Consider the following 27,406-nt stretch of genomic DNA (forward strand, 5'->3'; position numbering starts at 1 on the left):
ACAGTGGCACCATGCCGCCCTCCCCCCCCCGGCCATGCAGGCCCAGTTCTCGCCCCTGGGTCTCAGCAGGGAGAGGCAGGGAGCCGGGGGACACAGAACAACAGACTCCTTCTGCCTGGCCTTTGCCCTGAGCCCAGGCAGGCTGGGTTTTGGGGCCAGGCCTGTGACCCGCGTGATGGAGAGCGGAGGCCAATTCCTGGCTCTGCCCTAGGGATTCCCTGGCCAGACCGGAGCCCTGTGACGGTCTCCTCTGGCTGGCCAGCCCCACCCGAGCTACTGCAGGGCTTTTAGAGAAACGTCCCAGCTGCAGGTCCGGCGTGCTGGGGCTGGGGACTCCACCCCAGATTGGGGGATTATTGAGACCAGGCAGTGCTGGGCTATGAACCCACAGCCTAAATCCAGCACCTTGGACCCCCTGCCACGCTACCAGCCACTGCCAGTGCTCTGTGCCTCAGTTTCCCTATGTGGGAAATGCACTTGAGAAAAGCCTCTTTTCACCAGCTCTCCAGGGCCAGCCTGTGTCTCCCGCTGGGTCTGGGCAGCTCCTGGCAGGAGGCTGCTCTCAGCTGGTGAGGGCACCAGGCGCCAAGTCCTGTGGGGGGCAGAGGGGGACACCAGGACAGGAGGGACACGGAGCTGCATTTCCAAGCTCCCCTGGGCAAAGCGAGCATGGCAGCCCCTCCCGCCACCCTGGCCCAAACCATCCTCCATCCCGGAGTGGGTGACGGGGGTGACAGAAGCCAGGTGTTGGGGCATTTCCTGGTGTGGGGGGAGGCTGTTGGCCAGTCATTTCCTGTCCCTTCCCGCTTCTCACCTGTGCGCCCCCCTCCCCCGGCTCCGACTGTCTTGGGAGCTGAGCCCATCTGGGCCAGTCCCAAAGGGCCCAGGGAGCAGCAGCAGCAGCAGCAGCAACCCTGCTCCAGGGACGGGTCAGAGCCGAGTGTCCCAGCCCCGCTCCAGGGACGGGTTGCAGCCGAATGTCCCAGCCCCACACCGAGGAGGGGTCAGAGCCAAACGTCCCAGCCCCGTTCCAGGGACAGGTCAGAACTGAGGGTCCCAGCCTTGCTCTAGGGACTGGTCGGAGCCCAGTGTCCCAGCCCCACTCCAGGGATGGGTCGGAGCCGCGCGTCCCAGCCCTGCTCCAGGGATGGGTCGGAGTAGAGTTTCCCAGCCCAGTGCCAGCTGGGCATCCAAAGAACTGGGCCAGGTCATGGCTCTCCCCAGCCCCTGCAGCACCCGGTTCCTGGGGTGGGTGTCACAGGGCCCAGCATCTCCCCATGGGGACAGCAGCGAGTCCCCCGCAGCCCGGGATCCATACAAGTTCCTCCTCCTCCAGGGTGGATGGTGAGTTCCCACCCCACCCTCTGGGATCGCTGGTGGGTTCCCGTGACGGGGGGCTGAGCGTACCCAGCTGAGAGGCCCCTTTTGCTCAGGTGCTGAGCCCGGCCCTGACCTGGCTGGGGGCGGCTGATGATCCTGCTCCCTGCCCAGGGCCCTTCCCAAGAACCGGGGTGACCCCAGTTGAAGAACAATCCTGGTTCCCTTCTGGGGCCTTCGATCCCAAAGGACTCTCACCCACTGGCTCCACCCGAGGGGAAACGGGGCCTGTGCCCAGGTGGGGCCAGCCCCATGGGGGCAGGGGCTTCAGAAGGAATGAACAGAACAGGGCAATTTATGGAGTGATCCATCCCCTGTTGTCCAGTCCCAGCTTCTGGCAGTCAGAGGGTTAGGGACACCTAGCGCACGGGGTCGCATCCCTGGCCATCCCGGCTAATAGCCATTGATGGAGCTACCCCCAGGAACTTAGCTAGTTCTGGTTTTGAACCCACTTATACTTTTGGCCTTCACAACATCCCCTGGCAAGGAGTTCCACTGGCTGACTGCCTGAAGAAATACGCCCTTTGGTTTGTTTGAAATCTGCTGTCGGTTAATGTCACTGGGTGATCCCCGGGGTACTTGTGTGATGTGACGGGGTAAATACCACGTCCTTATTCACTTTCTCCTCACCAGTCCTGATTTTATAGACCTCGATCATACCCCCCTTAGTCGCCTCTTTTCCAAGCTGAACAGTCCCAGTCTTTTTAATCTCTCCTCATACAGAATCTGTTCCGTAGCCCTAATCATTCTTGTACCTTTCGCGGTTCTAATATGGCGTTTTTGAGATGGGGCGACCAGAACTGCGTGCAGTGTTCAACGTGTGGGCGTGCCATGGATTTATACAGAGGCATTATGATATTTACTGGCTTATCTGTCCCTTTCCTAATGATTCCCAACGTTCTGTTTGCTTTTTTGGCTGCCGCTGCGCATTGGGCGGATGTTTTCAGAGAACTCTCCACAATGACGCCAAGATCTTCCTTGAGTGGTAACAGCTAATATAGACCCCATCATTTTAGATGTATCATTGGGATGATGTTTTCCAATGTGCGTCACTTTGCATTTATCGACATTGAATTTCATTTGCTATTTTGTTGCCCAGTCACCCAGTTTTGTCGGGTCCCTTTGTAGCTCTTCACGTTCTGCTTTGGACTTAACTCTTTTGAGTGATTTTGTATCGTCTGCAAACTTTGCCACCTCACTGGTTACCCCCTTTTCCAGGTATTTATGAGTGTGTTGAACAGCACTGGTCCCAGTACAGATCCCTGGGGGACACAGCTATTTACCTCTCTCCATTCTGAAAACTAACCATTTATGCCTTCCCTTAGTTTCCTATCTTTTTACCGATCCATGAGAGGACCTTCCCTCTTATCCCATGACTCCTTACTTTGCTTAAGAGCCTTTGGTGAGGGACCTTGTCAAAGGCTTTCTGAAAATCTAAGTACACTATATCCCCTGGATCCCCCTTGTCCACGTGCTTGTTGACCCCTCTCATAGAATTCTAATAGATTGGTGAGGTACGATTTCCCTTTACAAAAGCCACATTGACTCTTCCCCAACAAATCAAGTTCATCTATGTGCCTGATAAATCTGTTCTTAACTATAGTTTCAACCAACGTGCCTGATATGGCGTTGGGCTTACTGGCCTATAATTGCCAGAATTGTCTCTGGAGCCCTTTGTAAAAACTGGCATTACATTAGCTATCCTCCAATCAGCTGGTACAGAGGCTTATCTCAGCAAGAAGTTACACAGTACAGCTGGTAGTTCTGCAATGCCATACATGAGTTCTGGGGTGACTTCCAGCTGGTCCTGGTGACCTATTACCAGGGCCGGCTCCAGAGCCCAGCGGGGCAAGCACCCGCTTGGGGCGGCCCTTTCCCGGGGGGGCGGCAGGCTGGGCCGGCGGACCTGCCGCAGTCATGCCTGCGGCAGGTCCACCGGAGCCCCGGGAGCAGCGGACCTGCCGCAGGCATGACTGTGGAGGGGACTCTCGGCCGGCGGCTCCAGTGGACCAGCCGAGCCGCGCGACCAGCGGACCCTCCGCAGTCATGCCTGCGGGAGGTCCGCTGCTCACGCGGCTCGGGGGCGCCTCCCGGGCACGACTGCTTGGGGCGGCCAAATTTGTACAGCCGCCCCTGCCTATTACTGCTTCATTTACCACTTTGTTCCAAAAATCCCCTCTACTGATACCTTCATCTGGGACTGTTCCTCAGATCTGCCACTTCAAAAGAGTGGGAATCAGATGTGGGAATCTCCCTCACATCCTCCGCATTTCGCTTTTCTGCAATGGCTCCCTTAGCATCTCTGTCACCCAGAGGCCCAACTGATTGCTTGGCAGTCTTCCTGCCTCTGATGTACTTAAAAAAAAATTGCTGTTAGTTCTTGTCTTTTGCGAGTTGGTCTTCAAATTCTTTTTTTGGCCTCCTTAATTATACCTTTTACACTTGGCTGGCCACAGTTTATGCTCCTTTCTCTTGCCCTCCGTAGGCTCTGCCTCCCAATTTTTAAAGGATGCCTTTTTGCCTTTAACCACTTCTTTTACCCTGCTGTTTAGCCCCGGTGACACTTTCTTGGTCCTCTGACTGGTTTTTAATTTGACGGTTTCCATGCAGCTTGCAGGCATTTCACTTTTGTAATGGTAGCTTTCAATTTCCATTTAACTAGCCTCCTCGTTTATGGGTAGTTCCTCTTTCTGAAGTTAAACGCTTCCGTGGTGGAGTTCTTTGGTATTCCACCCTCCCCCACCCCCGGATGTTAAATTTCGTTATATTATGACCGCTGTTACTGAGTGGTTCAGGCATATTCACCTCTTGGACCAGATCCTGTGCTCCACTTAGGACTAAATCAAGAGTTGCCTCCCCCTCGTGGGTTCCAGGACTAGCTGCTCCAAGAAGCCGTCACTAATGTGTCTTGAAATTTTCTCTTTGCATCCCGCCCTGAAGTGACCTGTACCCAGTCGGGATGGGAATAGTTGAAATCCCCCATTATTATTGAGCTTTCAATTTTTATAGCCTCTCTAATCTCCTGGCGCGTTTCAGAATCACGATGATCATCCTGCCAGGTGGTTGGCAGTATATCCCCACTGCTGTACTCTTACTATTCAAGTCTGGAATTTCTCTCCACAGAAAAATCTATGGTATAGTTTGATTCTTTTAAGATTTTTACTCTATTTCACTCTACGCTTTCTTACACATATGGTGCCACCCCCGCACCAGCACGACCTACTCCGTCATGCCTACGTATTTTCTACCCTGGTATTACTGTGTCCCATTGATTATCATCCAGTGATGTTTGTTATACCATTATCCTCATTTATGCCAGGCACTGAAGTTCATCCATTTTAGTATTCAGACGTCTAGCATTTATATACAAGCACTTACAAAACGTGTCGCTATTTAGCTGTCTGCCATTAAGTGATGTCACTGAATGGGACTCTTTTTCATTTGACTCTTTCTCTTCAGCTCCCATCTGTATTTTACCAAAATCTCTCCTCTCCTCTTTACTCGGATCTAGCGAAGCCCCGTTAATAAGTCCTCCCCTGAGGGCTGTCTCTGTCCGAATGGCTGCTCCTCCACACCCATCCGCTCTCCCTCAGCCCTTCGTTCAAAAACTCCTCTACGACCTTTTTAATTTTCCATGCCAGCATCTGGTTCTGCTTTGGTTTAGGCGGAGCCCGTCCTCCCTGTACAGGCTCCTCCTTTCCCAAGAGGTTCCTCAGTTCCTAATGAACCCAAATCCCTCCTCCGAACGCCATCTCTCATCCCTGCATTGAGACCCTGCAGTTCTGCCTGTCTGCCTGGCCCGGCGCGCGGGACTGGCAGCCTTTCAGATCATGCTCCCTCGGAGGGATCCTGAGCAGTCTGACACCTGCTGACCCCTGGACTCCTGGAGGGGGACTCAGAGCAGGAGACGGGGCGTCTCGGCACTTCTGCTGGTTGCACAGATCAGTAGCTCTGAGTAAAGTGGCTGTGGTTAGAAATCCCCTGGCTGAACCTGTTCCCGGCTGTGGGGGAGCAGCCCAGGGGGTGCAGCCCGGTGTGACAGGGGGCTCAGCAGTGGAGCTGGGTGAAGGACGGGGTGCAGGTCCCGCTGGCAGCCCCAAAGAATCCAGGATGCTTTTTTGTTTCCAGTTGACCCTGAAAAAAAAAATCTCAGCGAACTGGAACAAATCCCCTTTGGGCCAGACAAACCCTGGTCCCTTTAGCGCAGGATTATCGCACCCCTGGGCCATGGGAGGGCCAGGTTCGCTCTCCCCCTCCCTCAGCTGAAGGGGGGAAGGGGGGGGTCACCGACGTGTGCCCTAGCACCCTCTAGCTGCCGTGCTGTGGGAGAGTCGCTGTCTCCTGGTGAGTCATTGGAGTAGGGACTGGAGCTTGTCATGAATGGCGCTGGCGAGGCACCGGGCTGGGGGAGGTGAAGGCGAAGGGCTCGCCCCCTCGGGCAGGGACGTGGCTCAGCTGCGGGTGGAGGAGGCTGGTTTTGGGGCAGCTCGAGCCCCGACAGCTGCCCGGGACCTGTCCTGATGGGGCAATGCTGGGGTCCTTCCCTGAGTCAGCAGGCAGCCTGAACGGGCAGCGCGCAGAGCGCAGACTGGTCGGCCTGGCTGGCGTTGACTCTGGGCTTTAATGATGACGTGCTGGTTTGGGGGCAGCTCTCCTGCAGCGTCCTGCTGTCCTCTGTGCTGTGCCTTGTCCCCCTCTCCCAGAACTCGCCACGTCTCCGCACGGGTCTCATCTGTCCCCAGCTCAGCTCCCACGAGCCTCCCATTGACGCCATCCCAACCCTGCGGGGTCAGCGCAAGCCTTGCCGCCTCTGGAGCCGCCGCTCAGTGCCAGCGAGGGTCCAGGCAGCATTTTATAACCAGCCACGGAGCCACAGCAAAGCTCTGGGCCCCGTCACTGCCCAGACCCAGAGCAAGAGACAGCCCCTGTCCCAAAGTGCTCCTGAAAGGACAGGGCAGGAGGGGAAACTGAGGCACAGAGAGGGGACAGGATTGGCCCAAGTTACACATCAGGGCAGAGTCAGGAATAGACCCCAGGAGTCTCCCCCCACAGCTCCAAACTCAAGAACCCCGTAGCTAGAACTAGAACCAAGGGGTCCTGATTCCTGCGCACGGGGACACGCTGCCAGCCCTGCCCTGGAGGCCCTTCTCTGACGCTCAGCCAGGCCTGGCCTGTAGCACGGGCCCAGGCCGATCCGGTTCAGAGCTCCGTCCTCTGCGGGGTCCGTCCCCAGGCCGATCCGGTTCAGAGCTCCGTCCTGTGTGGGGTCTGTCCCAAGGCTGATCCGGTTTCGTGAGCCTTCCCTCTTCTAGGATGGGGAAACCAGACCAGCTGTCTTCATTTGAAGGTGCCCCGGTGCCCTTTCACCACTCGGCCTTTGCCGTTTGTCAGAGCCCAGCCGCAGCCGAGGTGTGGCCTTCCTCAGTTTGGGAATGGAGGGGGTGGAGCCAGTCCCTTTGCTCTGCTCCTTACTCGAGGTTTGCTGGGGGCCCCAGCTCATGCCCCCAACGTGAAGATGTAGAAGACCCGCTTCTCTGCCCCCCATCTCCCCCCGTTCCCATCCCCCATCCCCTTCTCTGCCCCCCATCTCCCCCCGTTCCCATCCCCCAGCCCCTTCTCTGCCCCCCATCTCCCCCCGTTCCCATCCCCATCCCCTTCTCTGCCCCCATCTCCCCGTTCCCATCCCCAGCCCCTTCTCTGCCCCCCGTCTCTCCCCGTTCCCATTCCCCAGCCCCTTCTCTGCCCCCCATTTCCCCTGTTCCCATCCCCCAGCCCCTTCTCTGCCCCCGTCTCCCCTGTTCCCATCCCCAGCCCCTTCTCTGCCCCCGTCTCTCCCGTTCCCATCCCCAGCCCCTTCTCTGCCCCCATCTCCCTGTTCCCATCCCCATCTCCTTCTCTGCCCCCATCTCCCCCGTTCCCATCCCCATCTCCTTCTCTGCCCCCATCTCCCCGTTCACTTCCCCATCCCCTTCTCTGCCCCCATCTCCCCCGTTCCCATCCCCAGCCCCTTCTCTGCCCCCATCTCCCTGTTCCCATCCCCAGCCCCTTCTCTGCCCCCATCTCTCCCGTTCCCATCCCCATCTCCTTCTCTGCCCCCATCTCCCCGTTCACTTCCCCATCCCCTTCTCTGCCCCCATCTCCCCCGTTCCCATCCCCATCCCCTTCTCTGCCCCCATCTCCCCCGTTCACTTCCCCCATCCCCTTCTCTGCCCCCATCTCCCCGTTCCCATCTCCCAGCCCCTTCTCTGCCCCCATCTCCCACCTTTCCCATCCCCAGCCCCTTCTCTGCCCCCATCTCCCCGTTCCCATCCCCAGCCCCTTCTCTGCCCTCATCTCCCCGTTCCCATCCCCAGCCCCTTCTCTGCCCCCCATCTCCCCCGTTCCCATCCCCCCAGCCCCTTCTCTGCCCCCCATCTCCCCCGTTCCCATCCCCCCAGCCCCTTCTCTGCCCCCCATCTCCCTCGTTCCCATCCCCCATCTCCTTCTCTGCCCCCCATCTCCCCCGTTCACTTCCCCCATCCCCTTCTCTGCCCCCCATCTCCCCCCGTTCACATCCCACCAGCTCCTTCTCTGCCCTCCAGCTCCTCCCCAGTCCTGTTCCCCCCCAGCCCTTTGTCTGCCGTACAGCCTCATCTTCCCCTGTTTTGGGGGGACTGGCCTGGGGAGATTGGAGTTGGGAGGAGATGAAAGTAAAAAAGGGGCAGGAAAGGGGCTGTGGGGAGATGGGGGCAGGGAAGGTCCTGGGGACAGGTGGGGTGCAAGGAAGGGGCTGGGGGGAGATGGGGGCAGGGAAGGGGATGGGGGAGAAATGGGGGACAGGGAAGGTCCTGGGGACAGGTGGGTGCAAGGAAGGGGCTGGGGGAGATGGGAAGGGGATGGGGAGAAATGGGGACAGGGAAGGTCCTGGGGACAGGTGGGGGCAGGGAAGGGCTGGGGGAGATGGGGCAGGAAAGGGGCTGGGGAGATGGGGGCAGGTAAGGGGCTGGGGGAGAAATGGGGACAGGGAAGGTCCTGGGGACAGGTGGGGGGCAGGGAAGGGGCTGGGGGGAGATGGGGGCAGGGAAGGGGCTGGCAGCAGGGAAGGGGCTGGGGGCAGTTTCCTGCCTCAGCATCTCCGCATCCTGGCAGCTCCCTCAGTGTGTGTGTGCGGGGGGGGGCGGGATATGTTACCAACCCCCTTCCCTTGTCCTCCCTTCCCTTGCCGCCAGCCCCCTTTGATCTCCCTCCCCAGCCCCCTTTCCAGGCTGCATCAGCTCCTGCACTGGGGGCCTCAGCACAAATCGATTCCCCCCGCAGATTTACAGCCGCCCGCTCGCCATTGGCTAGCGGGGCCGTCAGCGCTGATTTAGGGGCGCGCCCCATTGGCTGGGCCCCGACAGGGTGATTTATGGGCACCCCACCATTGGCCGGGCGGCGCGGCTGCGGGTAATTTACGACCCTGCTCCTGATAGGCCGCAGCCAGGGTGTCAGGCCGCAGCTGGAATTTCTCCCTGGAGTCCCAAGGCTGCCCCCGCCCCCCAGCCTCCCCCCTCCACGTTCTCCCTCCCGCCCGGGGCCAGACGTGACTCTGGTACCAATCGCCCCGTTCTCCCCCTCGAAGGCACGACACCCCCGCCCAGCTGTGCCACAAGATCCCCCCATGGCAGCGGTGCCCGAATCCAGCCCCCAGGCCTGGCAACACTAAGGTGCCCAAGGACCCTCATCGGGGCAGAGAGGTGCCCCCCGCAGGCGCATTAGAGCTGGGGGGCAGGGCCCCCCCGCCCCAGCTGTGGCAATGTGGTCTGGGGGTGGGACCAGCCCTGCCACCCCAGCATCAGACGCCGCAGGGGCTTATCCCCCGCCAGATGAGGTCATCACCCTGAGTGTGTCGTCATCACTGTCTCCACAGCAACCCGCTGTGATGTCACAGACAGGGGAGGCGTGGCCGGGGGTGGGGGGGTCAGAAATCATGGCAGACCCGGGTGTGGGTCCACTAAGTCCCAACTTCCCTGCTCCAGGACTCTCCCGAAATCCAGCAGGGGCGAGGCAGGGCCCCCCCGATCACCGCATGGGTTGGACTGTTGCTAAGTGTCTCCAGAGGAGACTCGTCCTCCTAAGCTAGACCCTTCCCTCCCCTGTGGCGTCTCCGGTTCTGCGCTGGGCCCCTCACCCCAGTATCTGGGCACGAGTGACCCTAGCACCCCCCCCGCCTTGTCCAGCCAGGCTTTTACAGTGGGGCACCTGGGGCACAGCGACTCCTACGTGGTCTCCTGGCTAGTTACAGCCAGGCATGAACCCAGGAGTCCTGGCTCCCAGTCACCCTCCCTCCTGCTGCTCGAACCACTGACTGACCCCTACTTCCCTCCCAAAGTGGGGGATAGAACCCAGGACTCCTGCCTCCCAGCTGCCCCGCTCTAACCACTAGGCCACACCAGGTCCTGAAAGAGACCCTATTTCACAGGAACAGACAAAGCCAGCGAAGACCCTGCCCAGTGTCCCACCCTGGTGTCGGCTCCCCAGCCTGGCCTCTGATGAGCCGGCTCCCCTTGGATCTGAGACCACAGCAAGTGCTCGGCGTAGGGTGACCCATGGCTCCGTACCCCCCAGGTCCCGGCTGCTGGAATGAAAGCCGAGAAGCAAGGTGGGTGCAGAGCCCCCCAGGAGAAGGGTGGAGAGCCCGTCTGTCCCCCGGTCCCAGGGCCGGCTCCTTCCAGCCCAGGGAGATGGATTTAGCAGGTTAGAACGAATGGAAACAGATTGCGCCAGGCTGCAAACAAAGAGGGGAAGATTTATGGCGATCCCTGGGTGCCGGCGCAAGTGGAAAAGCAGCTCCGCTCCCACCATGTGGCTCCAGCGACTGCGCGGAGCCGGGCGGGGGGGTCGCTCTGCCAGGAATGTACTTTGTGCTGCTAATTTATGGGTGGGAGCTGGGTTGGGGGGGGGCGGGGGAAAGTGAGCGGGTGTGAAAGGGAGTCGGTTCCACCCCACAACTTGGGGCTTCATAGGGTTTGGGGGTCAGCCTGGGTCCCTCTTTGCCAGTGGGTTTTGAGCTGGTGTTTATGGGTGTAAAGTGGCATTTATACACCTGCCAGGGCCCAGTGGCATCCCAGTGCCTGGCAATCGGGGTGATCCTGCGTCCCATTATTGGGGGAAGGGGGATGTGTTTGTGATGTCACTATGATGAGGGGGTTCCCAACACTTACAAATAATTCCCTCCCCCTCGGCCCCTGGGAACTCTGCTTCCGAATGCAGATAAGAGACACATTGCGTTCTTTACCTGGTGCACACACTGGCTTGACATAAGAACATAAGAAAGGCCGTACCGGGTCAGACCAAAGGTCCATCTAGCCCAGTATCTGTCTACCGACAGTGGCCAATGCCAGGTGCCCCTGAGGGAGTGAATCTAACAGGCAATGATCAAGTGATCTCTCTCCTGCCATCCATCTCCATCCTCTGACGAACAGAGGCTAGGGACACCATTCTTACCCATCCTGGCTAATAGCCATTTATGGACTTAGCCACCATGAATTTATCCAGTCCCCTTTTAAACATTGTTATAGTCCTAGCCTTCACAACCTCCTCAGGTAAGGAGTTCCACAAGTTGACTGTGCGCTGCGTGAAGAAGAACTTCCTTTTATTTGTTTTAAACCTGCTGCCTATTAATTTCATTTGGTGACCCCTAGTTCTTGTATTATGGGAATAAGTAAATAACTTTTCCTTATCCACTTTCTCAACATCACTCATGATTTTATATACCTCTATCATGTCCCCCCTTAGTCTTCTCTTTTCCAAACTGAAGAGTCCTAGCCTCTTTAATCTTTCCTCATATGGGACCCTCTCTAAACCCCTAATCATTTTAGTTGCTCTTTTCTGAACCTTTTCTAGTGCTAGAATATCTTTTTTGAGGTGAGGAGACCACATCTGTACACAGTATTCGAGATGTGGGCGTACCATGGATTTATATAAGGGCAATAATATATTCTCAGTCTTATTCTCTATCCCTTTTTTAATGATTCCTAACATCCTGTTTGCTTTTTTGACCGCCTCTGCACACTGCGTGGACATCTTCAGAGAACTATCCACGATAACTCCAAGATCTTTTTCCTGACTCGTTGTAGCTAAATTAGCCCCCATCATGTTGTATGTATAGTTGGGGTTATTTTTTCCAATGTGCATTACTTTACATTTATCCACATTAAATTTCATTTGCCATTTTGTTGCCCAATCACTTAGTTTTGTGAGATCTTTTTGAAGTTCTTCACAATCTGCTTTGGTCTTGTTATTGTAGGGTCTCTCCTTACGGCTGGGGTGTTTTTGTAGGGTCTCTCGACGGTGTATTATTGCAGGGTCTCTTGTTAGGAGCAGTGTGGTATTGCAGGGTATCTCACTGGTGTGTTATGGTAGGGTTTCTTGTTAGTGCTGGGGTGTTATTGTAGGGTCTCTTGTTAGCGCTCGTGTATTACAGTAGAGTCTCTCGTTAGCGCTGGGGTGTTACAGTAGGGTCTCTCACTAGCCCTGGTGTGTTATTGTAGGGTTTCCCGTTAGCCCTGGGGTGTTAGTGTAGGGTCTCTCGTTAGCGCTAGTGTATTATTGTAGGTCTCGTTAGCGCTGATGCGTTATTGTTGGGTCTCTAGTTAGCACTCATGGTTACAGTAGGGTCACTCATTAGCGCTGGTATATTACTGTTGGGTCTCCCATTAGCCCTGGGGTGTTATTGTAGGGTCTCCCATTAGCCCTGGGGTGTTAGTGTAGAGTCTCTCATTAGTGCTAGTGTATTATTGTAGATCTCGTGAGCGCTGGTGTGTTATTGTAGGGTCTTTCGTTAGCCCTGGTACGTAATCACAGGGCCTCTCGTTAGCGCTGGTGTGTTATTGTAGGGTCTAGCAGTACTGGTGGGTTACTGTAGGGTCTCGTTAGGACTAATGTGTTATTGCAGGGCTCTCACTGGTGTGTTATGGTAAGGTCGTTAGCACTGGTGTGTTATTGTAGGGTCTCTTGTTAGTGCTGATGCATTACTGTAGGGTTTCTCATTTGCCCTGGTGTGTTATTGTAGGGTTTTGTTAGCCCTGGGGTGTTATTGTAGGGTCTCTAGTTAGCACTGGGGTGTTAGTGTAGGGTGTCTCGTTAATGCTAGTGTATTATTGTAGGTCTCGTTAGCGCTGGTGTGTTACTGTAGCATCTCTCGTTAGCCCTGGTGTGTTACTGTAGGGTCTCTTGTTAGCGTTTGCGTGTTACTGTAGGGTCTCTCGTCACTGCTGGTGCGTTATTGTAGGGTCTCTCGTTAGCATTGGTTACTGTAGGGCCTCTCGGATCTCTCGTTAGCACTGGTGTGTTATTGTAGGGTCTCTCATTAGCACTGGTGCGTTATTGTAGAGTCTGTAGTTAGCGCTGGTGCGTTATTGTAGGGTCTCGTTAGCCCCGGTGTGTTACTGTAGGGTCTCTTGTTAGCGTTTGCGTGTTACTGTAGGGTCTCTCGTCACTGCTGGTGTGTTATTGTAGGGTCTCATTAGCCTTGGTGTGTTACTGTTGAGTCTCTAGTTAGCGCTGGTGTGTTATTGTAGGGTCTCTCATTAGCACTGGTGCATTACTGTAGAGTCTGTAGTTAGCGCTGGTGCATTATTGTAGGGTCTCGTTAGCCCCGGTGTGTTACTGTAGGGTCTCTCGTTAGCCCTGGTGTTACTGTGGGCCAGGGGGCTAGTGCCGGGCACTGTCGCTGCTGCTGAGGAAATTGGCTCTGCAAGGAGCCGAGGACGGGACGTCGTTTCCCCCTCGTGTCCGCGCCCGTGCTGGGCGGCGCCGTGAGGGTGGAACCGCCGACGCACCCAGCTGCCCACCCGCGCCCATGGACCTACGGGCACACGAGTGCACCCCCCTCCTGCACACGCTCTCACAAGCGCCCGTCATCCCTCCACACCCGCCGTCGTCACCCAGGATGTTCAGGGGCCAGGATTTGGCTTCCCACCTGTCCCCCAATCGGCCATGCATGGGGTGGGGCTGCCCCCCCTCCCCCGCACTCATGATGAAGATTGGAAGCTGTTGATTGGCTTGGTGCTGTGATATCATTGGTGGAGGCAGGATGACCTCGCAAGGGCAGACAACCCACCCCTCCCCTGTTTTGCAGAGTCTCCCTCCCCGGCCCCTGCTCTGGGCCAGACTCATGGAGTGGGGCGGGGGCACTTTCCGTGGGGTCTGCGGGGCTCTCCCAGCACTTGGGGCTCTCAGCCCTTGAATCCCCCAGAGCAGCAGACTGGTGCCAGGAGCCCAAGCGGCTGCGTCTCTGCTCTAGTAGCTGGTCCACACACAGGATAACAACCTACTGCTGCTGGCTAGCAGAGTCACTCAACAGAGCCCCTGCCGGCGGACTGGCTGGGAGCAGCCTCAGAGTGCCCCTGGGGGGTTCCTTTTCATCCCAGCTGCGCTGCACTGCACTGCACACCCAGCTGGAGACCCCCAGGCGGCTGGGCCAGCAGCTTCCTAGCCAGGAAGAACTGGGAAGAGAACCCAGGAGTCCTGGCTCCCAGTCCCCTGAGCCTGTCGTTAGAGCCCACTCCCTGGAAAGAGTACGCAGCCACCGGTATCCCCCGTGCTCCTGCTCTAAACACTAGACCCCCTCCTTCCCCAGCCCTGGGGATTGAACCCAGGAATCCTGGCTCCCTCGCTCTAACCACTGGCCCCCACTCCCTGAACACCTTGACCTTTGCCCTCCCCCACCTCTGCTCTAACCCCGGCTCCTCGTTTTGTCCGAGCAGGCCAGACCCACTGCAGCTGCTGAAAACAAACCGACAGAAAGAACCTGAACCAGCCACCCTAACAAATCTACAACGGCCCAGAAAGTCCAATCAATTTTGCTGGAGTAAATTGACCCCTTAGGAGAAGGCGCGAAGTGGCCTGTATATTTCGTTAGTGTTTCGCTCCCAGATGAATAGCAGCTGCTCTGTAAGAGCCCCTCATAAAAGCTGGATTACTGGGATGGGGTATTGATTTTTTCCTCCGCTCGTCCATAAAATCGCAGCCCATTGCGGGTCGCTGAGAAGGAGAAATGGCGGCAGCTCAGACTCATGCTACTAGGGAACGCACAGGCCAGGCCGGCGCTGCGGTACGGGGGTGGGGCCCCGGGTTGGGTTCGACTGAGGGATTCTAATGGCCGGGCCGGGGGGAGCTGTTCAGGCCTGGGGGGTTAGATCTCAGCTTCCACCTGGCCTGAGCAGGGCGGGGCTGGGATTTTATCCCCGAGACAGATGGATGCCAGGAGGGGCTTTGCTGAGCTGTGTGTCCGAGCTGGGTCACGGTGCCGGTGTAAATCTGGAGTCACTCCAGATTCACCCCCTGGCCGGGCTCTCTGAATCAGGTCCAAAGGGAATGGGCCCTTTATACCTGCAGCCACTCTGGCCCTGTGGTGCCCAAAGAGCCTGATCCTGGACTCACAGTGGAAGAAATCTGGGTACGATGACTCCGGATGGACCCTGGGGTGTAAGGCCCAGACCCACCTCCGTGGATGAGATTCCCACTGATTTCACGGGGCTTTTGAGCAGGCTCTGACTGCACTCGGTGGAGTCATTCTGGGGTTCCAGGGCTGCCCTGGGATCTCTGTGCCAGGTGAGGGCTTGGGGGCGGAGTTTAAAGACACGGCTCTGCCCAGACCCCCACCTGAGCCCCACCCACTCCTGGAAGAAGGCATCAGGGATGGCGTGTGTGTCCCAGCGCCTTCCCCTGCCCAGAGCCTGCGCTCAGTCCTGTCGCTTGAAATTAGGGTGACCAGCCAGCAAGTGTAAAAAATCAGGATAGGGGAGGAGGGTAATAGGAGCCTATATAAGAAAAAGCCCCCAAAATCGGGACATCTGGTCGCCTGCTTGGAATCCAGAGTCACTCCAGATTTACAGGCACCCCAGCTGCATCTCTGGGGGCACGTCCTAGTCTGGGTGTGGCTCCGTGCGTGGGGCTCTATCGCCCTCTAGTGGTGGCCCCAGCAAGACAAAGAGCTGGTCACGTCCTGGCTCAGCGCTGCCCCAGCGTCCAAGTGCTGGGCTGGGGGGCTCCGGGCCCACCCTGGGATGGTGATGTCTGTGTCTGGTCTGTACTGGGGCCGTCAGGTGTGATGGCGAAAGGCTGGGCATCCGGCTGGACTGGGCGGGAGGGAGGAACTGCCTACAGAGAATTTGTGTGCAACAGGGCAGCACGGCCCAGTGGGAAGGGCACTGGTGGGCAGTCAGGACTCCTGGGTTCCATTCCCAGCTTTGCCTGTGGTGCAACATTAGGTAAGTCCCGTTCCCGCTCAGTGCCTCAGTTTCCCCTCCCATCCTGCATCTGCTCAGACTGTGAGCTCTGTGTCCATGCAGTGCCCGGCCTGAAAGGGCCCCCTTGCTCCTAATAAAGCACATCTTCCTGGGAGAAGGCAGTGCCACGTTGGTGAATATGCCTCGTGGAGACCGGCTCTGTGGGAGCAGCCGGCTGGGCAGGGCGCCGGCACTGGGGGGAGTGGGAACCGAGGTGCGATACCCACCCACCTGCCGAGCGCCGGCCTGACGCCTCCACGTGGGGGAGAGACGAACCCTGCCCGCAGCTCCAAGGCAGAGCTGCCCGCCCCCCACGGCGCTGCTCCTTGGGGCCAGGATCTGCCCCAGGGCCCAACAGCCGCCCGGCGCCAGGACTGGACTCCGGCCCGTTGTACTGGGGCTCTGACCCAGGACCAAGCTAGTGAGGGGAGGGGGCGTGTTGGGTCTGGGGCAGCCCCGTGGGTCTGTTCTGAGCCCCCTCCCCACTACTTCCAGCCATCCACTCCCAGCAGCTGTGATGAATCCTCCTGCCCCAGTCAGCTGCCAAGGGCTGGCCCCTCATGCTGCCAATAGCACTGAGGGGGGACGCTGCCCAGAGCCCCGCAGGCTCAGCAGGGCTGGATAATTGGGGGGGGGGTGTTGGGGTCACATCTCTCTGGAAGATGCGGGAGGCAGTGCCCGGAAGGAGGGGTGGAGAGAAGAGAAGAGAGCCCGGTGCAGGGGAGGGAGATACTGGTGCCCCCATCTGGGCCCCGTTCATTCTCAGCCCAGCATCTATCAGCCCTGCTCTGCCTGGGGTGAATCCCGCAGCTAGGCGGGGGTGGGGAATCAGGCCCCAGGCGAGCTCCCCCTGCAGCTCTGGGGCTACAGCAGGTTCCCAGCCCCAGGCCGACGTGTGGAAGGACCCCGGCCTGAGGGGCAGTTAAACTCCAACCTCCCCCACTTGATCCCCGGCCTGAGCATCTCCTCAGCGGCCTTGTGCCCTGGGGCGTGAGATCAGGGCAGGGACCAGGGCGGGTGCTGGGGCATGGGGCCCGGGAGAGTGTCCTGGGGGCAGGCAGAGCCCCCATCACCCCCAGCATGGTGCCAGCTGCTTTGCTGTCTCTTGCAGCCTCATCTGTATGTCCCTCCTCCCCTCTCCCCACACCTGCATTCGGGGATTCTCCATTGGAAAGTGGGGGTCACCTGCAGTTGGGCCCCACCCTCCGCTTCCCCCCAGGCTAAAAATCCCAAACAAATACAGGGCTCTGGACATTTCAAAGGTGGCAAATTAACTCTGTCAGTGCCCCTCAATCCCGACCCGCAGCCCCCCGCTATCCCAGCCCTGGGCTCCCCCAGCTCTGCCGGTGCCCCTCAATCCTGACGCGCAGCCCCCTGCTATCCCAGCCCTGGGCTCTCCCCAGCTCTGCCGGTGCCCCTCAATCCCGACCCGCAGCCCCCTACTATCCCAGCCCCCTAGCTCTGCTGGTGCCCCTCAATCCCAACCCACAGCCCCCTGCTATCCCAGTCCTTTCATCTTTTAACTGGTTTGTTTGTTTATTGGGAAATGTTTCCCTCCCTTTGGGGCAGGGGGAGTCATTAGGGAGCGAAGGGAATCGCTGTGGGTCAGGGCAGCAGATCCACCCCCGAGGGTGGGGGAGCAGCTCTAGGGCTCCCTCCTCCTGTCCCCCCTTCCCCTGCGCACTGCCCCTCCCTCCTGCTCATAGCCCCCTGACCGGGCTCACCTCCAGCTGCCCTCCCCATGCCATGTCCAGGGCCCCCCTCCCCGCTGCCACATCAGTTCCCTCGTGCAGGGGGCACATCTCCCCGATAGCCGCCCATGCTCTCCCCAGCACCTCCGGGGGTTAGATCCAGGGCTGGGAGCCGAGGCAAAGAGACACAGACGGTGAAGACAGGAGTGGGAATTACCCCGACGAATTCACCTCCCTCCCCAGAGCTGGTTCTGGATTCATTGGCTCCATCGGGGGGAGCGTCTCCCATGGCTGGTCCTCACATCCCCCTGGCCACTGTCCCCCACCCCCACACACACTGCACTCCTCCTCCCCTGCAGGCCCCCCTCAGACCCCCTCCCCAGGCACCCCCCAAGTTCATGTTTTCATAAACTCTCCTCTCCCCTGGTAAGTTTCACTCCCTTGTAAGCCCTGAGTGAAATTTACGAGCCGTCCCTGGCATAATTAACGCGCCATCAGGCGGCGCCAGCAACACCAGTTCCCAACCTGTAATAAGGGACATAAATAAAAGGGTCCTGACACCCTCCCCCCAGCAGAGCCCCGCCCCCGGCTCCTCCCCGTGTGCATACTTCTGCGGGCAACTCGTTTCCCCCAAACATGGCTGGTTCCCAGGCCAGGACCCCTCAGCGCTCCCCTCCCGCTGAGCTGGGCCGGGATCGGACCTGGGCTCTGCAGCAGGGAACAGGCCGGGGTGTGTGGGGGGAATTTGTGTGGCTGGCAAAGCCCCATGATGGGCTCAGAGCCTGGGGGGCCGGTACCTCCTGCCTCCCCCCACATCCCTCCTGTTGCCTTCCCCGGGAGCCCACCCCATCCAGGTCCTGATATCAGCCAGTGCTGGGGACACATGGGCATGCGCCACTAACCCCCCCCCACTCCTTGGCTCCCCTGGAGATGTGAGGGGAGCCTCGGGCTGGATGTGCAGAGACATGGGGTCCCCTGTGGGCCCCACGTGGCAGCACCTGGGGGGAGAGCAGCCCCCCAGCATCTCTCACACACACACAACTGCACACCCACATGTGTAACCATACACACCCTCCCACCCCCACTCCCCTGCAGGTCTGGGCTCTGTGACCCACCTGGCAGGGCTGGATTTCTCTCCATGCTGCCAGAGACCCTCTCCCCCCCCCCGACTCTCCCAGCTGGCACTGCCCCTGCCCCTGCCCAGCTCTCCCCTAGGGCCAGACACACCCCCAAGATCAGGGGAGGGGAGACAGCTGAACCCAGCCAGCTCCATAGAGGGGAGAGAGCAGAGGAAATGGGGGAATGTCCAGGGACACCCCACCCCCACCCCCAGGGAGCGTGCCCTCTGGGTGAGAGCAACTCAGATCAACAGGCTGCTCCTTGGGGGGGGGGGTCCATCAGAGAGGGAAAATGAGGAAATGAGTTCACAGAGCTGGCAGGGAGCCCAGGGCTGGGGTAGCAGGGGCCTGCGGGTCGGGATTGAGGGGCACCAGCAGAGCTTGGGTGGGGAGGGGAGCACGGGGGAAGAACTTGGGAGTGGGGGCAGCAAACACAGCTGGAGAGTAGCTGGGGCGTGGAGGGGGCAGCAGATACAGCCAGGGAGATCTGGGGGTAGAGGGGAGCAAACAGAGCCAGAGGGGAGCTGGGGTGGAGGGGAGATAAAGTGGGGAGACCTAGGGGTGAAGAGGAGCAGCTGCTGGTGGGCGAGCGCTGGGGGCAGTGTGGGCAGCTGTTGGGGCCGAGGAGGGACTGGGGGCAGTAGAGAGCAGCGGACGGGCAGGGGGCAGCTGACAGGCGGGGGGGAGCTGGGGAGGAGGGGCAGAGGATGGGTGTACAGGAGTTGGGGGCAGGGGGCAGCAGACATGGCCAGGGGTTCTGGGGGTGGGGAAGCAAACAGAGCCAGAGGGCGCTGGGAAGTGGAGGGGAGACAAAGCTGGGGAGACCTAGGGGTGAAGAGGAGAGCAGACACAGCTGGGGGACCTGGGGGCAGAGGGGTAGAAGATGGGTAGAGGAGGTAGCTGGGGGCAAAGGGGACAGCAGATGGGTGGAGCTGGGGGCAGAGGGGCTGCATATGGGTAGAGGAGGGAGATGGGGGCAGAGGGGAGGCAGATGGGTGGAGCTGGGGGCAGAGGGGCAGAAGAGGGACCTGGGGGCAGAGGGGTGGCAGATGGGTGGAGAAGGGAGCTGGGGGCAGAGGGGCAGCAGATGGGGGCAGAGGGGCAGAGGGGTAGAGGAGGGAGCTGGGGGCAGAGAGGGCTGAATATGGGTAGAGGAGGGAGATGGGGGGCAGAGAGGGTGGCAGACGGGTGGAGGAGGAGGGCAGAGGGAGTGGCAGATGGGTGGAGCTGGGGGGCGGAGGAGGGAGCTGGGGGGCAGAGGGGGCGGCAGACTGGTGGAGCTGGGGGGCAGAGGAGGGAGCTGGGGGCAGAGGGTGCAGCAGACGGGTGGAGAAGGGGGCAGAGGGGTGGCAGACGGGTGGAGGAGGGGGCAGAGGGGCGGCAGACGGGTGGAGCTGGGGGCAGAGAGGCAGCAGACGGGTGGAGGAGGGGGCAGAGGGGCGGCAGATGGGTGGAGCTGGGGCGGAGGAGGGAGCTGGGGCAGAGGGGCAGCAGACGGGTGGAGGAGGGGGCAGAGGGGCGGCAGATGGGTGGAGCTGGGGCGGAGGAGGGAGCTGGGGGCAGAGGGGCAGCAGACTGGTGGAGCTGGGGGCAGAGGAGGAGCTGGGGGCAGAGGGTGCAGCAGACGGGTGGAGAAGGGGGCAGAGGGGTGGCAGACGGGTGGAGGAGGGGGCAGAGGGGCGGCAGACGGGTGGAGCTGGGGGCAGAGAGGGCAGCAGACGGGTGGAGGAGGGGGGCAGAGGGGGCGGCAGATGGGTGGAGCTGGGGGGCGGAGGAGGGAGCTGGGGGCAGAGGGGGCAGCAGACGGGTGGAGGAGGGGGGCAGAGGGGCGGCAGACGGGTGGAGCTGGGGCGGAGGAGGGAGCTGGGGCAGAGGGGCAGCAGACGGTGGAGGAGGGGGCAGAGGGGCGGCAGACGGGTGGAGCTGGGGGCGGAGGAGGAGCTGGGGGCAGAGGGGCAGCAGACGGGTGGAGGAGGGGGCAGAGGGGCGGCAGACGGGTGGAGCTGGGGCGGAGGGAGGAGGGAGCTGGGGGCAGAGGGGTGGCAGACGGGTGGAGGAGGAGGGCAGAGGGGGAGGCAGAGGGGTGGAGCGGGGGGGCAGAGGGGTAGAGGAGGGAGCTGGGGGCAGAGGGGCTGCAGATGGGTAGAGGAGGGAGAAGGGGGCAGAGGGGGTGGCAGACGGGTGGAGGAGGAGGGCAGAGGGAGTGGCAGATGGGTGGAGCTGGGGGGCAGAGGAGGGAGCTGGGGGCAGAGGGGGCAGCAGACGGGTGGAGGAGGGCAGAGGGGCGGCAGACGGGTGGAGGAGGAGGGCAGAGGGGCGGCAGACGGGTGGAGCTGGGGCGGAGGAGGGAGCTGGGGGCAGAGGGGCAGCAGACGGGTGGAGGAGGGGGCAGAGGGGCGGCAGACGGGTGGAGCTGGGGGCGGAGGAGGGAGCTGGGGGCAGAGGGGCGGCAGACGGGTGGAGGAGGAGGCAGAGGGGCGGCAGATGGGTGGAGCTGGGGCGGAGGAGGAGCTGGGGGCAGAGGGGCAGCAGACTGGTGGAGCTGGGGGGCAGAGGAGGGAGCTGGGGGCAGAGGGGCGGCAGACGGGTGGAGGAGGAGGGCAGAGGGGCGGCAGATGGGTGGAGCTGGGGGCGGAGGAGGAGCTGGGGGCAGAGGGGGCGGCAGACTGGTGGAGCTGGGGGGCAGAGGAGGGAGCTGGGGGCAGAGGGGGCAGCAGACGGGTGGAGGAGGGGGGCAGAGGGGGTGGCAGACGGGTGGAGCTGGGGGGCAGAGGAGGGAGCTGGGGGGCAGAGGGGGTGGCAGACAGGTAGAGGAGGGAGCAGCCTTGGGTGCGTGGCCGCAGGAGAGACGATTGCCAAGGGGCAGAGCCGCAGGGATCGGGGAGGTCCCAGCCCTCGGGCAGAGCAGCCGACGCATCCTAGAGCTGAGCGCGGCTTGGAGCCAGCAGCAGGGCAGGCCCGGGTGGGGCAGGCCCGGGTGGGGGGCTCTGGGTGGGGCAGGGGGCAGCTCGCTGCACGCAGCCTCTGCTGGGATGGGGGGTGGGGATCAGCCCAGGCTACTGGCCCAAACCTCAAACGTGCCATGAGAGGGCCCAGCTGCCCCCCCCCCCCCCCGGGATTGATCCTGGAGCCAGAGAGCCTGGGGGGGCCGTGACCTCTGGGAGCTGGGGCCCCACGGGGCTGAGGCTCGTGGCTCCACATGGGCCACCCCCGGGTCTCACTGAGCCACAGGAGCAGCACGGAGCCCTGGGGCATGCTGGGAATTTTAATGGCGACAGGACCCCCCTGCCCGCCATGCTCTCTCCTGGCTGCATGCCCCCTGCTGGAGACTCCTGCCCCTCAGCAGGGCTTCGGGGCTTTGGGATGGCTGGGGGGGGGGGGGCACTGGGGGAGCTCCCTGCTTCCCACCCTGATCCTGTGTCATGTCCAGGCCCGAATCCAGCGCGGGGGGCGGGGGGGGGAGGCCCTGTTAATCGGGCGGCGGGGGGGGGGGGAGGGTGCCGCGGGCGGGGCCCGGCACGGGGGAGGGGGGCGGTCACTTTAAGAGCGGCTCGGAGTGGCCCCCCCCGCCCCAGGAAGGTGATGTAAGAAGATTAACGAGCCGCCCTGACAGGGAGTGATGCTAATGGGGCAGTGCGGCTAAGTGCCTGTCTTGGGGAGTGGGAGCTGGGTCGGCTCAGAGGGCAGCGCCGCAGGGAATCCGTCATTGTTATGGCCCTGCCAGCTCCTGCCTGGCGATCCGCCCCCCAACGGCCCCACCTGCCCCCCAACGGCCAGGGGCGCTGCCTGTGCCGGGGACCAGCAGGAGCCCTCACCCGGATCGGGGCCTCTGGCACCACGGCCCCCTGTCGCTGCCCCAGCCCCTGTGCAGAGCAGGAGTGAAATGGGCCCTGGGGCTAGAGGGGAGTTGGGTGCAGGCCCCCCTGGGGGAGACTCGAGCCGAGCAGTCAGCGGGTCAGAACCAGGATAGATTCCAAGAGTCCTGACTCCCGGTCCCCCTCCGCTGCTCTCACCACTAGCCACCACTCTCCTCCCAGAGCCAGGATAGGACCCAGGAGTCCTGACTCCCAGCCCCGCCCCCCACAATAGAACCCAGGAGTCCGGACTCAGACCCCCCCCCACACTCTCACCACTAGCCCCCACTCCCTTCCCCGAGCCAGGATAGGACCCAGGAGTCCTGACTCCCAGCTCCCCACAACCCCACTCTCACCACATGTGCGGCCCATTCACGCTGCTCAGACCTCGCAGTGAAGGTGGACGGGAGTTGAGGGTCCTGACCTGAGTGTGACCCCCGCCCCGAAGCTGTGGGGGGAGAGATTGGGTTTGGGGTGCTGGTTTCCCCATGGGGCTGGGAGCAGGTTCCGTCACCCAAACTGCTCAGGGCAGGGGGAAGGAAGTGTCTCCCCCAGCATGGGACACTCCTGTTAGCCCCCCCCCACACACACACACCTTTCCAGGGGCTCCTGCCCCTTTTCAGCCAGGTCCAGAGACTCCAAGGCCAGAAGGATCCTTCAGGCCAACCTGCTTGTGGCCTGAGTGGGGATGGTGCTGAAATGCAGCCACCTCTGGGGTGGGGCAGGCAGTGGCCCACTGAACCCAGACCCTGTGGGTTGGGGGGGTTAGCCGAGGGGCCCTGCCTGCCTGGGGAGCTGGCGAAGTGGGGAGCGCGGCCTCTGGGCAGCTGGCGAAGTGGGGACATGATGGGGAGAATGGAGCCCTGGAACAACCCAGCCAGGTCGGGGAAGAGCCTCCAGGGCCTGGTGCCATTCAGTCCGGATCCAAGGGCTCTTTCGAAGAGTTCTGCCCTAGGGAAGCCTGGGGCGACCCCACTGCAGCCGGGGTAGGGGGTTGGGGGGTGGGCTAGGATTGCCAACCCCCCAGGACGGTCCTGGAGTCTCCAGGAATGAAAAGAGGAATCTTTAATTAAAGATGATGTCATGTGATGAAACCTCCAGGAATACGCCCCCTAAAAAATGGCAACCCTAGGGTAGGCACCCCGAAGGGATGGGTCTGTGCCACTCAGACAGGGCCCCTCCACCTGAGCCAGCCCCTGCCCCGCCCCCCCCCCAGCTCTGCCTGGGTGCTTGGCTGCAGAGCGAACTCCGACCCCTGACCAGGCCGATAAACGAGGACAGATTTACGGCTGGGGGGGGGCGCTTGGTGCCTCTCGGGGTCATGGCCCCGGCCAGGGGAGCAGCTCAGGGGACTCTCAGCTAAATGAGATGGTTGTGGCCGGCATATGCCTGAGTCAGACTCCCGCACCTCCCCCGCCGGACGCTGGGAGCAGGTCACCTCGGCACCCCCCATCCCTGACACTGGGAGCTGCCCCCAGCAGAGTAGGGCCAGGGAGGCCTGGTCTGGCGTTCTGGCCATGCTCCCTGGGGGGAGCCCTGCCACCCTACTGTCCCCTTAGCTCTGCTTTACACAGGGGAAACTGAGGCACAGAGCAGGGAGGGGCTCGCTCCAGGTTACAGCAAGGCAGTGCCACAGCCGGGAACAAAACCCAGGCATCCTGGCTCCCAAACCCCCAGCTCTCACAGGGCTCGCTGCCATTTGGGTCTGTGTTTCTACAGCCCCAGCACGGGGGCAGGGCCTTCCGGGGGGGGGGAGGCAGCCCCCACAAGAGTTTTTCGAGGCCCCTGGAGTGGGGCCTTCACTCGCTCTGGGGGCCCCGGAAAACTCTCGCATGGCCGGGCCCCCGGAGCTTCTTCTGCTCTGGGTCGTCGTTGGCAATTCGGCGGCGGGGGGCTCCTTCCGCTCCGGGACTCGCTGCCAAAGTGCCCCGAAGATCCGTGGCGGGGGGTCCTTCCGGCACTTCGGCGGCGGGTCCCAGGGTGGGTTTTTGGCAGCAATTCCCCCTGAATCCTCTGGGCGGCCCTGACTGGGGGGTGCATCCAGGGAGCCTAGTTGCTACCGTCATACAAAAAAATAAAATAACAATGCCTGAGACGGGACTAGAACCCAGGAATCCTGACTCCCAACCCCCCACGCCTCTAACCATTACACCCCCCCATCCAACCAGAGCTGGGGATAGAACCCAGGAGTCCTGGCTTTCAGCCACCCCCCATGCTCTAGCCACTAGACCCTACTCCCCTCTTGAGTTGGGGGATAGAACCCAGGTGTCCTAGACCACATTCTCCTCCCCCGGTCACGTATCACAGGATCCAAAATGCCCCCTCCCCCAGTACCTTCCCATCATGCTGATGGATGCGGGAATTTGGGTGATTTGGTGGGGGGGGGGGAGGTGCGGGGGAGGCGAGCCTGAGGGACAGAGCCCCGGGGAATCCAGGGAAACTGATGAGCTGGGCCAGGAAGGGCCGAGACCCCCTCCCCAAACCATGGGGATTCCCCTCCCCACACGCCTGCCCCATCAGGCCAAACCCTGGGGCCCAGCACCCAAGGACTCAGGCCAGGGGGTGCCCTGCCATGCTCCAGGGGGGCATCAGCTGGACACCTACCGCCGGGAGGGGGAGAAGCAACTTAACCCCATCTCATGTGGCCCCCAGTGGGTGTCTCCCTGGCATCCCTGCTGATGGGGGAGGCTGCCCCAAGTCCCACCTGCTTGGGGACTCGAACCCAGCCCAGACCCCGCCCATCGCTCGGCAGGGGGAGGCCAGGCTGGGCCGCAGGCCCCACGGGAGACTTGGCTTCGCTGGGGGGGACTAGCCCTGCACTCTGCCTCAGGGGGCCTCGTCCCCTTCGGCCCCACCCCTCACTGACCTTTAGGGCCCCCCCGTTTGTCCACCAGCCCCGGGAGACGAAGAGCCGGCTGGGCCACTGGGAGTGGGTGGAGCTGGGAGAGAGGCCCGACAACCCCCCAGCCAGTGCCCCCCCCAGCCAGCCTGCCCCCCAGACATACAGCCAGCTCCCCCTACTGGCCAGACTGACCCCCCCCTCCACAGCCTGCCTGCCCCCCCAACACACAGCCAGCCTGCCCCCGCCACAGCCAACTTGCTCCCCCACCGCCTGCTTCCCCCCATAGCCAACCAGCCTGCCCCCACACAGCCAGCCCCCAACACACAGCTAGTCTGCCCCCACACAGCCAGCCTGCCCCCAGACATACAGCCAGCTCCCTACCGGCCAGCCTGGCCCCACAGCCTGCCTCCCCCAGCCAGCCAGCCTGCCCCACACACAGCCAACTTGCTCCCACAGCCTGCTTCCCCATAGCCAACCAGCCTGCCCCACACGGCCAGCCCCAACACACAGCCAGCCTGCCCCCCAACACACAGCCAGCCTGCCCCCAGACATACAGCCAGCTCCCTACCGGCCAGACTGACCCCCACACAGCCTGCCTGCCCCCACGCACAGCCAGCCTGCCCCACAGCCAGCCCCCAATACACAGCCAGCCTGCCCCCATGCACAGCCAGCCTGCCCTCCCCACACACAGCCAGCCCCCACAACACCCAGCCAGCCTGACCCCAGACAGCCAGCCTGCCCCACAGACAGCCAACTTGCTTCCCCACAGCCTGCTTCCCCATAGCCAAACAGCCTGCCCCCACAGCCAGCCCCAACTTGCTCCCCACAGCCTGCTTCCCACACAGCCAGCCAGCCTGCCCCCCAACACACAGCCAGCCTGCCCCCCCACACAGCCAGCCCCCCCACACAGCCAGCCTGCCCCCAGCAGCTCCCTCTCCCAAACTTTCAGTCCCTCCCCTTTGTGCCCCTCTCCTTCGTCCCCTCTCACTAGCATCCTCCTGCTTTTGGGGTGCAGCCCAAGCCCTGGCCCTGTGGCTCTGCCACGTCTCCTTGCAGGGTATTCCATGGCCCCCCAAATCCAGCTCGAACCCATCCCTGCACCACGGAGGAGGCTCCTGGTTCCTCAATTCCTCCCCCTGCAACGTCTGGGCTTCGGGATTCCCTTGGGGGTGGGAGCCCAGGTGGCTTCTGACTGGTGTCCAGCCTGCCCCCTCCCCATCCCTAAAGGGCCGGTGACACTGGGTCTGACTGTGCCTGGGGTGTTGGGGGCTCATCCAGGCACCAGGCCTGTCTCTGTGCCCCCCCCACCTCCGCTGTGCCCCGAGCCGACGGGAAATGGGGGGAGGGGTGACGCCAACCCGCCCGGCCGCCGCAGACGTGATCTGGGTCATCAGCCAGGCTCTCACCCAACGCTGTGCCGGCAGCTCGGAAGGGTTTGGGGAGGTCGGGTGGCAGGTGGTGACACCAGGGGCCCATTTAGGGGAAGGCCAGGTGCAGAGTGCGAGACAGTCCCTGCCCCAGAGAGCTACAGGCTGAATAGGCACAGGGCGGGAGGGGAAACTGAGGCACGGCGTGGCCAGGGGACTTGCCCAAGGTCACAGTGCAGAGCCAGCAATGGAACCCAGGTGTCCTGAGTGCCAGCCCAGTGCCCTGCCCATTAGGCCGTGCTGCCTTGGCACATGCATGCACTCAGCATGAAAACGTTTAGTTTAAAGACTGGCACAATTTTTCATGCCCATGATGCAGACCCCAAAGCGAATTAATCAAGCTCCCCAGAGCCCTCCTGGAGGGAGAAAAGGGCAGGAGGCCACTTGCTACCCTACAAGTGCCCACTGTAATGCAGCCACCTCTGGGGTTTAACAGTGTACAGCAAAGCTATCCAGCAGGTCAGGACAGGAAGTGAAGGAGAAACCTGTAGCCACTAGGCTGCAGGGCAACTGAGGGAGGCAGGAGACAATTCGCTGCTTCCTTCCCCTAGTGTTCCCTGTCTTGTCTGTTCAGAGTGCTGGCGCTTCGGGACAGGGAGCGTCTCGCCTGCGTGGCTCTGTGTCACCCGGACAACCGGCGTCACCTGGCACAACAGGGCCCCGATCTTGGTGGGTCTGTGCAGCGCCCGGCACGTCGGGGGCTCCGGTCTCAGTTTCTGGCCCGTAACAAAGCTGCCAAGTTTCCTGCAGCTTCTCATGTAACCTTCTGTGCAAATTGTTAATGAGCCGATTTGCACCATTGCAAACAGTTTGCAGAAACCCACAAACTTCCGCTTAGAAAAATA

Source organism: Mauremys reevesii, linkage group 25 (genome assembly GCF_016161935.1).
Source record: "Mauremys reevesii isolate NIE-2019 linkage group 25, ASM1616193v1, whole genome shotgun sequence".
Lineage (NCBI taxonomy): Eukaryota > Metazoa > Chordata > Testudines > Geoemydidae > Mauremys > Mauremys reevesii.